The following is an 11330-nucleotide window of genomic DNA, read 5'->3' as shown; positions in this document are numbered from 1 at the left end:
ACCACTCCCCCCACATCTCACTTAACAGTCTTACATTTCTGCTGATTCACAAAAAAACTTGATGCTCATTTGAAGCCGCACTAAAAGCCTTCAAACCTGTCGGTAACAAGTTAAAACAGAAACACAAACAATTCAATGAATCAGCAAAATCTACAACATAAATGCAGCTCACTCCTCCCCCAGGGGAGGGGTCAAATCCAGAGAGCAAATTTCACACACCGAGATAAATGATTTTTAATGGGACTTTAACTTAACTTTAACATTTCAGTGAGTTATTGTGTCTCATTGTTGCACTACATTTGTGGTCATGGCTGCTCGTTCCTACTGTTTACATCCCATAATGCAATGGTGGTCATTTGGTCCAGTTTTTCCACCCTAAGCATGCCGTATATTCAGACTGAGGGAACTCAGAGTGAACCAGAGCTCAGTCAGGTTGGAGACAAGCCAAGACCACCTCAAAAGATGAGTATGAAAGTGTGTCCTGGTCCGGACCAGAGGCCACTTGGGTTCATTTAGATAGAATTATCTGGATTATAGAAGGAAACAAACTTTAAGTGAACAAGTGAAACAAGTGAAAGCAGTCCAGATGAATGTCTTCATCTGCTCAGGATAAAAAAAGATTTAAAATAAGAAGTAGAACATTTTTATTTAACTATGGACTCACTTCTACCATCGTTCTGTACCAAACTATTAAAGATTGCCTTTTTTCTCCTATTTTGACTTCTCCAGGTTGGACAAGAAAGTGGCTTGCCTAAGTATTCATACCCTTGAACTTCTCCACATGTTTTCACATTATGACCACAAACATTATTATATTCTATTGAAATGTTATGTGAAAGACCAATCCAAAGTGGCACGCAATTGTGAGGGGGAAAGAAATTATACAAGAATTTTTTTTTTTTTTTTTTGCAGTGTGCAAAAGAATTAACCCCTCTTTTCTCTGAGTGGATCCAACTGCCTTCAGAAGTTGCTTGATGATTGGTGACTGATCAAATGTTGACTAAATGACTAAATAGGGTCCACCTGTGTGTAATTTAATCTCAGTACAAAAACAGATGTTTTGTGACAGTCTCTGTGATTTGTTAATAAAATATTGGGGAGAAAACAGCATCACGAAGACCAAGGAAGACACCAGACAAGTCAGGGATAAAGTTGTGGAGAAATTTAAAGCAGGGTTAGACTATAAAAAGAGATCCCAAGCTTTGAATCTTGGGAAATGGAAAGAGTATGGCATAACTGCAAACCTACCTAGACATGGTCGTTCAAACTAACAAGCCGTACAAGGACAGCAGTGATGAGAGATGCAGCCAGGAGGCCCATGGTGACTCTGGATGAATGTAGAGATCTACAGCTCAGCTGGAGGAATCTGTCTAAAGGACAACGATCAGTCATGCACTACACAAACCTGGACTTAATGGAAGAGTGACAAAAAGAAAGCCATTGTTAAAAGAAAACCAAACTTATGGCCTAGAATGATGTTTTTGACGCGCAGTTTGTACACGATAAAACTGCTTTTTACACCCGTCTTGGGACAACTTCGGACTATGATAGAACAGTCAGTACAGCCATGTTCTGAGCGTAATGATCACAGCTCTCAGAGTCAGTGAACGCACCGGGACTGAAGTTACCACCCTCATCGATTTTGATTGGTCCTTCGTGTTAGCCGCGCCACAACGGGGCCAAAAGTTTTAAAACCGAAATTTTTAGATTCGAAAATGAATAAAAATTGTTGAAAGTGAAGAAAAAGATTTGAAACAGAAAAAAAAAGGTTTGAAATTGTAATGTTTAGTTTTAAAACAAAAAGCAGAACATTTGAAGCTGAAAATATTTATGTTTATTTTAGAATAGCAAAAAGTTTTGGAGATTTAACTTTTTTTTTGGCCAAACACCAATAATTTTTGTAATTTGTTTTATTTGGGTTTCAAATAATTTTTGCCCCAAAATAGCTCCATAGAGCAGCAACCACAGTCCTGCTTCCTGTTGGAGAAAATCACAATGCATGTTCTGAGTAGATTTCTTTGCATTTACCATTTTTTCCGGACTATAAGTCACTCCATAGTATAAGTTGCACTGTAAAGAGAGAAGTCCAACATTCATGAACAAACTCAACAAGCTGACGTAACGTTGCATTTGAATCCGCTGCCTCTTTTGATGTACGTCAAATTTAATGCTCAATACTAGATGCTCCCATTGTTGTGGAGAAGCTATCTTGTAGTCTAATCGCTACATGATGGCTTTGACTGTATATCTCGTTTAAAATGCACAAAGGATACGGATGATGTTGAGAGATTAAGTAATTTCTTATCTCCATTCTGGGTTCAGGAGATCAGTCTTTTTCAATCGTTACCTTCTCGCCTGCAGGAGCTGCATCTGAAAATTGACTAAACATCTAAGCATGTTTTTAGCTGCTTTTCTGTCTGTTTATAACCCAGTTTGATGGCTTGTTGTCCTGTCCGAGGAGAGAAAAATAAAAACAAAAACAAAAATGTCTCAATGCAAATGAGAACATCATAAAGTTTATGAGAACAATCAGATTCTCAGCCATGCTTGTTTTGGACGGCACTTCTTCGTTACTGTCAGCAGCAAATACTAATACACAAACCTACACCGCCCTCTAGTGGTTGTTAGTGGGAAACAACTGCTAAAAGGCAACTGGTTGTTAGTGGAGAAAATAACATGCACCCCTATCTACCTCCAAAAGAACGTCTCACCAAAGGACGACAAATATAACGTTTTACAGCATCTTCAAATGAAAATAAAAGATCAATACTTGGTAAAAACCCTTTGAGAATCAATCGCAGGACTAAATGATACATCGCAATATCGATATTTTAGCACACCCCTAATTCAAACTGAAAGAGTAAAGGGATGGAATCTACTTAACACGATCTGAACAAACTCATCAAAGTACGAATAAATAAGGACATTTAATTGAAAGTGCATCAGATTGAACATGATTTTGCGGGAAACACGATGTATGTAAACAGTGTACAGCATAAAAATGTTCTTTTTAATACTTGATACATTTAAAAGAAAGACCAACCAAACTCTGAACTCACTGACTCTTAGGTCCAAATCTCATTCAGGCTTTACTATACTGCACGACTGCTGTGGTTGTGAATGATAAACTGACCCTGAATCAGTTAGTCATCCAGATGTGACCAGAGGAAGACTCTTGTGTCTGAATCCGAGTTCCTGCTGCTACTGTTCTCTGAAACGCAGCAAACGCGTCAACTGACAGGCATTCATCAGAGCGCTACAGCTGCAGACGCACCGCTAAGTCTGAGCATCAGACTCACCACAAACACCTTCAACACATTCAACTGCTGCTTTTAGGAGAGTTTAGACCTGTTGGTCAATAGATAAAAACAAGACTTGGGTTTGGTTTTACCTTTAATCCAGTTTTCCATGGGTTTAGTCAAATAATCGTTGCAAAAACAGACAGATTTAGCTTTTTCTTGTGTTAAAATCGCGGTTTGTTACATTCAATTAACTGAGCAAAATGTGGATATTTAAAAGATTTTCAATTTTAATTCAAATGGCAAAAAAACTAAATATGACAAAAATGAGAAATGTGTGTAATAGTAATTCATTCATGCATGCATTTAAAAACAGACATCATAATTGAAGACTTGAAAAAGAGGTTCTCCTGGTTTAATAAATTAGTAATAATAGGAAATATGATGTGTTTTTGACCTTTAAATGCCCAAAGTGCTGCAAAGTCACACTCATACTCTGGTCAGTTTTTGCCCAAAAACACTTTGACACCTGGGAACCGAACCTACCCCCCCTTTATCTGCATCACAGCTACCCAACACTGCTTAGGGAAAGCCTGTTGGGTTCAGATTGGTGTCAAAAGGAAACGTTTGCAGATGAGTTTGCCGGGTATAAACCCGCTGACTGATGGAAAACATGAACCCCACAAAACGGCTGACGGCAGAAACCATTTTCAAACAGTAAAAAACATTCAGAGTAAATTTACATTGAAAAGTCAGCTGACATGGTAGCCAAAGTGCCCATTAGCAAGAAAGCTCCCCCCCTCCCCCTCTCCTCTGATCCTTTAGAGGCTTATAAAACAGGAATATTGAAAACATCTTCATTGACGACATTCATCATAAGTGTTCTAACCATCTGCATCAAATATGGTTTGAAGTAAAACAATCATTTCCTAGATGTGAGAAAACGAAATTCATGATTTTTATTAAACCATGAGGCAAAATGTTGTAAAATTCTCGACTATTTCGCCAATGACGCTGGAAACCTTAAATGAAATATATTAGGAATAAAGAGGGTAAAGGAGTTGAAACCTGTCAAAGATGAAATGTGTCTTCTATAAAGCTTCCTGACATCTCCACTTTAATGAACTCCATATCTTATCGGTTGCACAGAGGCGTGGTCTGACGCATGCAGGGTCTGCACTGGAGCTTCTACAGGAGAAAGAAAAATGATCAACCAGGAGGAACGTGGCTGGTAATGAAGACCCCTTTAAATCAATCATACTACTTAGGTGAAAGATAGGCAGCCAATTAATACCAGAGCAAACTTGTGTTTTTTTCATCACAAAGATGGTGAAAGGATCATTTTTTTAACATTTTTTTCTGTGCATGAAGTGAAATAGAATTTCTTTGAAAACATGTTTAAACAATCTAAAAGTTTTGTCAGCATTGAGAAAAAACTATAAAATTACAAATAAAAAGCTTTATTGAAGCCAATGAGAGCTTATTTTTTTACTTAGCAGCTAAATGTTTGTGTTGGTGGAATAAAATGTAAGTTAGGGGAAGAATGGGCATTTGGGGTTATATTCTTTGTTTTTTCTGTGATGAACAGCATCTAACCATCACATCCATTTTCAATGTTCTATTTGTTGCTGTTCTGTTATTTTTTATTTAAACTGTCCATTCTCTAAATGTGCTTAATTCATTTTGGGGTCATATGGTTGCTGGAGCCTATCCCAGCCTCTGTTGGATGTAATGGGGTTCACCACAAAGAGGTCTTTATAAAATAAAGACATGTCACATTAATGTGGACATTAAGGATGAAGAGAAAGTTTACTCAGATTATCAATACAACATAAGTATCATAAAAAAAACATGTAAAGCAAAGACCGTGATGAATGTGAATGAATTTGAATGTTTCCTAACAAGAAAAGTTGAAAAGCTGAAGACATGCAGTCTGTCTCCACGGTGTGAGAGCTGCTCAGCTTTTTGACTTTTGTTGTTTATAAACCATCAGTTTTGTGGCTCCATTCAGATCAGAACAGGAATCTTCAATCCCTCAGAAAAGTGGGGCTTCGGAAGAGAAGGAACAGAATGTTCCTTCACCAATGAACACAAGCCAGAAAATAAGAAATTACAATATCCATTAGTGCTGCCACAAACGATTATTTTAGTAGACCACTACTCACCGATTATTTTTTCAGATTAGTCGACTAATCGGGTGAGTGGATGTAAAGCATACATCATTAGCTTTAAAGTCCTCCTCTGATGAAAATCCTGTTTTTAGGGTTTTTAACATGTCTGTGTCATTTTCCTTCTCAAAGAGAACAAATGTAATGAGAATTCATTTTGGTTTGTATTTCTGAGTATTTCTCCTTTTAAATCAATCAAACTGTCTTGGACAGACTCTGTTTGAATGAATGATCTTCTTTCCATCACAACAGTGAGCGGACTTTGAGACGAGGCAGATAAATACAACAAAATTAAGTTTTAATACATTCATAAAAAATATATTTTAATAAAATGACAGAATTGAATCTACTGGGTATTAGCAGCAGGTGTTACACAAAACACTGTAACCTGTCAAATGTTGTGAGAGAACTCTAGCTATGATATATAACAACGATGGTCCAAATCTTTGCTTTCAGGCTGTTTTTTATTATGATACAATAAAAAATGTAAGAACAGAGACAGAATTAGGAAATCTCTGGTAAATCTCTCAGTTTTTTGTGTCTGAATTTGAATTCAAATTAGATGGCTACCGAGACACGTTCATATCATTTATAAATTACTTCTATGCAATTTCATTTTCTTAAAAATAAATTTAGAAAAAAGTTCAAAAAGTAAAATGTCTTAAGTATTTCTGTGTAAAAAAACTGTTATAATTTCATGTTTGTTCTGTAAAGCCTAAAAACATTACAATTAAATGTAGAATTAATCCTTTGTTTTTGATGAACTTAAACATATAGTTAAGTGGTCTGTTTCCTGTATGTCCTCTGTTAAAACTTAAAAGCTTTAGCAATAATTTTCAGCTTACACACACATATATATATATATATATACACATATACCGTATTTTTCGGACCATAAGTCGCACCGGAGTATAAGTCGCAGGGGCCAAAAAATGCATAATGAAGAAGAAAAAACCATACATAAGTCGCACTGGAGTATAAGTCGCATTTTTTTCAAGTAATTTATTTTACAAACTGGTTGAAAAAAACGATATTACATCATCCTGGAAGGTAAGTTATAACATTCATAAGTGAATAGAAAACAGGCTGAATATGTGTCAACACATATTCACATATTAGCATCATGAAAAAAACGAAAAGGTGTAGCATTTATATAACATAACAGTTTTATTTAACTATAGCCTCAAGAACTCATCAACTTTGTATCTTTACTGTAATTAATTGCACGCAATCTCACTCCATATCACTAAATCCGTTAAATTCTTCGTCCTCTGTGTCACGTCTGAATAACTAAAGTAAATAAAGTAATTGCATAGATCACCATAAGAGGGCACTCTAGACTTACGGTCCATATCTCATCATTAAAAATTCGTATATAAGTCGCACTGGAGTATAAGTCGCAGGGACATTCAATCTATGAAAAAAACCGCGACTTATAGTCCGGAAAATACGGTATATATTACAGCCGTGCATGTTCACGCATTAGCTCACACGATTAACAAATTATGATTAACGCGTTAAAAGGTATTAACGCAAATTAATCGCATCACTCGGAGCAGCAGTCTTTCTCTTTCCCTAAGCGGTGCAGTCATCTAAAGCGTGCATTAAAACACTTCATTGGGTTCTTTTCCCACTTATATTGTGGTTATTTACAAAAGAAATGAATATTCAATTGATTTTAGTACTTTGATTTGATATATTTTTGGTTTAGATCACTTTTTCACAAAAAGCGGACAACTTAATCTATGGTCCAGCGCATTGTCATTCATTCATTTTCTTGACCCCTTTTTCCCTTTTGGTGTCGCCGGAGCCTATCCCAGCTACTGAAGGGTGAAGGCGGGGTACACCCTGGACAGGTCTCCAGTCTGTCTCAGGGCCTCAATCACACACCCATTCACTCTCACATTCACACCTAGGGACAATTTAGAGTCACCAATTAACCTATGAAGCATGTTTTTGGACGGTGGGAGGAAGCCGGAGTCCCTGGTGAAAACCCACGCATGCACGGGGAGAACATGCAAACTCCACACAGAAAGTCCAGTTGATGTTTTGCAGATTATTCCCCAGCCGGAATTTGAACCGGGGCCTTCTTGTTGTGAGGCAAGAGCGCTAACCACTGTGCCACCGTGCAGCCCACATTGTCATGTAATGTAAATTTAATTTTGTGATTGTTGGCAGATAATAAGTGGTGGCAAATACTGTAAATATAAATAAAAATTAATCGCAATTAATTTAGATTAATTTTTCCCCAGTTTGAGATTAAATAGTTAATTCTTTTTAATTGATTCCCAGCCCAAATATTTATACGAAATGGGAAGCAAATGTCTAAATTTAAACAACATGCTGATGATTACATTTTTTTGAGGGTTCAAATTTGACAAATATAGTTATTTTATTACTACATCATGATATAAAAACGTCCGTATCGCCCAGCCCTATTGACAATCAGGATGAGAAACTTCGGTGACAAAGGTTTCTGCCCACAGAGCTGAGATGAAAAAAGTTCAAAATCACACTGAGAGATATAAATGTTATGAAGATCATTTTTCTGTCCATCTTCACTGATGTAAAGAACCTGTCAAAAACTGTCAACAACAGAACTCTGACACACTCAGGGCTCATCCACTCGCCCTTCCATCTGCAGCTTCCTGCTTTCCACCTCAGTTTGCTTTCTTGTTCCTCCACAGTCAGTATGTTCTTCACCTAAGTCCGAACAGAGCCTGTGTGCCGTCTGTGGAACGGAAACTCCTGAGACAATCTGTGTTCTTACAATGGAGCTAAGATCCCAGCATCAGTCCCACGAGGAAAGAGGAGTTTGATAAGAATGACATCACTGAGTAGTTTACTGTATGAAAAAAAACAGCTCAGGTTTCCTCACAGCTGCAGAAAAGACCGATCCATCCAACCGATCGGCTCCAAACACAAAAAGCTGAGGTGGGATTCATGCACAAATGAGCTGTGTCAGTCTGAAGCGCCGCTCCATCAGAAAATGAGGGATGGGGCTGCAGATACATCCTGGTCCACACTAATGATGAGTTTGGACGCACGCGTCTGATCTAATCTGATCAAAACCAGAAGAACTTCAGAGTCCGGCTTCTCTGCCTGCATTTGCTTCTCTCTGCGCCACAGGAGACAAACTGCGATAAAATTAGTCTTCAGGCCATTAAACTAAAATCTGAAATCCTTCATCCCAGTTATAGAAAGCTCATTTCCAGTTCAGTTTAGGAAACTGGATTTCTCCAAAAAAAACATGAAACAAAAAGGTTTGCAGGTGTGAAACAGTGATGTGTTTTTCAGTGCTTGTTTCACGATTTCTGGTTTCATCGACTCACAGTGTTACGATAAACTTGTCTTGAGAAAAAAATTTAATTAAAAAAATAGAAAGGATTCCTTCAGATTTCTGATCATAAATTGTTGTCTTTGGTTGGATGTGAGACTGAATTGGTTTAAAACTCAAACAGACCCTTTGTTGAGCGCTGAACATGGGAGAGTCAGACTAGAGCAAACATGGATCATGTGGACCGACCGGAGGACTTTCGTTTGCTTTTGGTCATCTATCACATTACATCTACAAACATTTTTTGTTCAGTCAAACTGATCCTCGTATGATGTTATATGTTTACAGAGCATTATGATCACATTCTCAGTAGTTTGGACTGAGGTAAATGGAACAGTCAATGTGAAATGTAACTGAATTGAATGGATTTGGTTGGAATTATAATATATTACAAAAAGACTGACTTTCATTGGAAGTAATTACCGTATTTTCTGGACTATCAGCCACTACTTTTATTCCTAGCTTACACAAAGGTGCGGCTTCTCTGGGGATTTTTCTTCCACCACTAGGGGCGCTCTATCCGGAAATAGAACAAAAACAAGTTAGACGAAAAATCAAATGCAAAGAAGAATAGTAAACGCTTCTATTTCTTTAGCAGATAGAACAGCAAACAAATTACTAACTGGTAATTATTTTCAAATCTTTGTTCCTTTATCATGGAAACCACACGAAGAAGTTTGTATGATATAAGGTTGAAGCTGAAGGCCATCCAGCCTGCTGTCTAGGAAGGTCACCGCGCTGCTGCACGCAGGTTAACGCTATGTTCACACTGAAGCTGCGCGGAGCAGAGTGCACGTAGCATCCTCTCGCTCCTGCAATTCACACCAGACGCGCATTTTTCTGCAACGGTCGCTTCTGCTAGAGCTTTTTTTGTTTTTGCCATCATGAATAAGTTAATAACCTAAAAATATTACCCCAAGTGCCTGCTAACTAGAAGCAACTAGTTAGTAGTCCTACACTTCTTTAATTTCTCTGTTGTGGAGACACACAGAGAGAAGTGTGTTGTGATTGTGTGTTTATTTCCATCTCTACAGTCTGTTTAGATACAAAAACATGATCACATTAGTCAATTGCGGTGTTTTATTAAAAATTGGTTATATCTTAAAAATAAACTAGATTTTATTCATGTATCTTGATGTAACTTCCTGCCAGAATTGACACTGATCGCTCACGGCTCGCACACAAAATAGACGGCGAAGCGATTTGCTGCACGGCACGAGCCTTCCTCTGAAGATTAGGTTAACAAGGACGCCAAATACCAAATGGAAGCAGCCTCCATTCCGCCGCGCTTCGTGGCGCTTCTGCATCCAGTGTGAACCAGGCGGCAGCCTCAGTGAATCTATGGTTAGACGCTGCAGATACATGCATGTACATTTACAGTACAAAATTGTTCTGTGTGCAGTAAATAAATGATTTTCAACATAAATATCTGTGCTTTATAGCTCAGTGCGGCTTGTAAATCTTTTTTTTTTTAATTGAGCGGATGCGGTTTATATACAGGTGCCTCTATAGTCCAGAAAATACGGTACATCGTAAATAACGTGACATTTTATATACAAAAGAACATTACTCAAAAAGATTTATAAATGTGCTGAGTAATAATACAAATTATGTAATGCAGATTTTAATTATCACAGATTTTTTTTTTAGATTTAGAGTTCAACTGAACTTTTTCCCATTTTTTTGTCATTTTGTGTAACTATAACTTTGTCATTACGTTTTTAAATAAGTAAAATAATCATTTTGGTGAGCTTTTCTCTACTTTAGAAGATCCATCTGGACTAAAAGATGGATCCTTCATGGTTTTATCTGGACTCTTGATCCTAATTGTCCTACACTGTAAAAAGTGAAACATTGGATGAATTAACAAAACCTCCTGAATTTGTTACATTTAAAAATATTAGTTTTTATCTAATTACATTTTTGAATTGCATAAACCTTCAATCCAACTTTCAATTTGATGAAAACTAAAACATTTAAATGTGTCAAAACTACAGAACTTTTATAAATTGATCCAATCTTTCACTTTTTACAGTGCAGACAAACGGAATCGAAGTGAAATCTACTTTTCTGGATGTTCTTATGTGAACTGATCTTTTTTCCCTCAGAACAAAAAAATGCAACTTCTTTCATATGAAAATCATCACTTTCCCTTCAGTTCTGAATGAACAGAACAGCGTTCATTTAAAAAAATAGAAGTAGCATCCGTTTACTCTTTAGACAAGAGCTGGTTTGAACAAGAAGGTCACTCTACAGCCAGATTCCTTGATCCGAAAGGTCCTGGAACAGTGGCCCTTAGAGTGGGGGTCTTGGTGATATTTGAGGGCAGGAAAAATGGGTGTTATAGTTGGATTTGAGAGAAAACAAAATGAATCAAACTAAAACTCAGTTCTTTTATGCACTTTTTTCTTTAAGACATACTTTAAGCAGCTGTCTTTTCATTTTTACGTGTTTAAATGTGAAAATACTTCGTTGGAATGTTTTGTGCATTCACTTTTTGAGTTTGTAAGTTGCTCGGTGAGCGCGCGCGCACTGCCAAATCAGGAGGATGCTTCTGAATTCCGCATACCGGTAAGGAGAACGGGA

The 11330-nt window shown here is 37.2% G+C and overlaps 1 protein-coding gene across 1 annotated transcript in view; it reads right to left on the bottom strand.

Moving 5' to 3' along the window:
• Nucleotides 1–11330, bottom strand: part of LOC112138210 (potassium voltage-gated channel subfamily C member 1) — a gene marked incomplete in the record, with an annotated part of 75994 nt that overhangs the window by 63517 nt on the left and 1147 nt on the right.

This window comes from Oryzias melastigma, unplaced genomic scaffold (genome assembly GCF_002922805.2).
Source record: "Oryzias melastigma strain HK-1 unplaced genomic scaffold, ASM292280v2 sc00323, whole genome shotgun sequence".
Taxonomy (NCBI): domain Eukaryota; kingdom Metazoa; phylum Chordata; class Actinopteri; order Beloniformes; family Adrianichthyidae; genus Oryzias; species Oryzias melastigma.
This window is presented reverse-complemented; position numbering and strand designations above follow the sequence as displayed.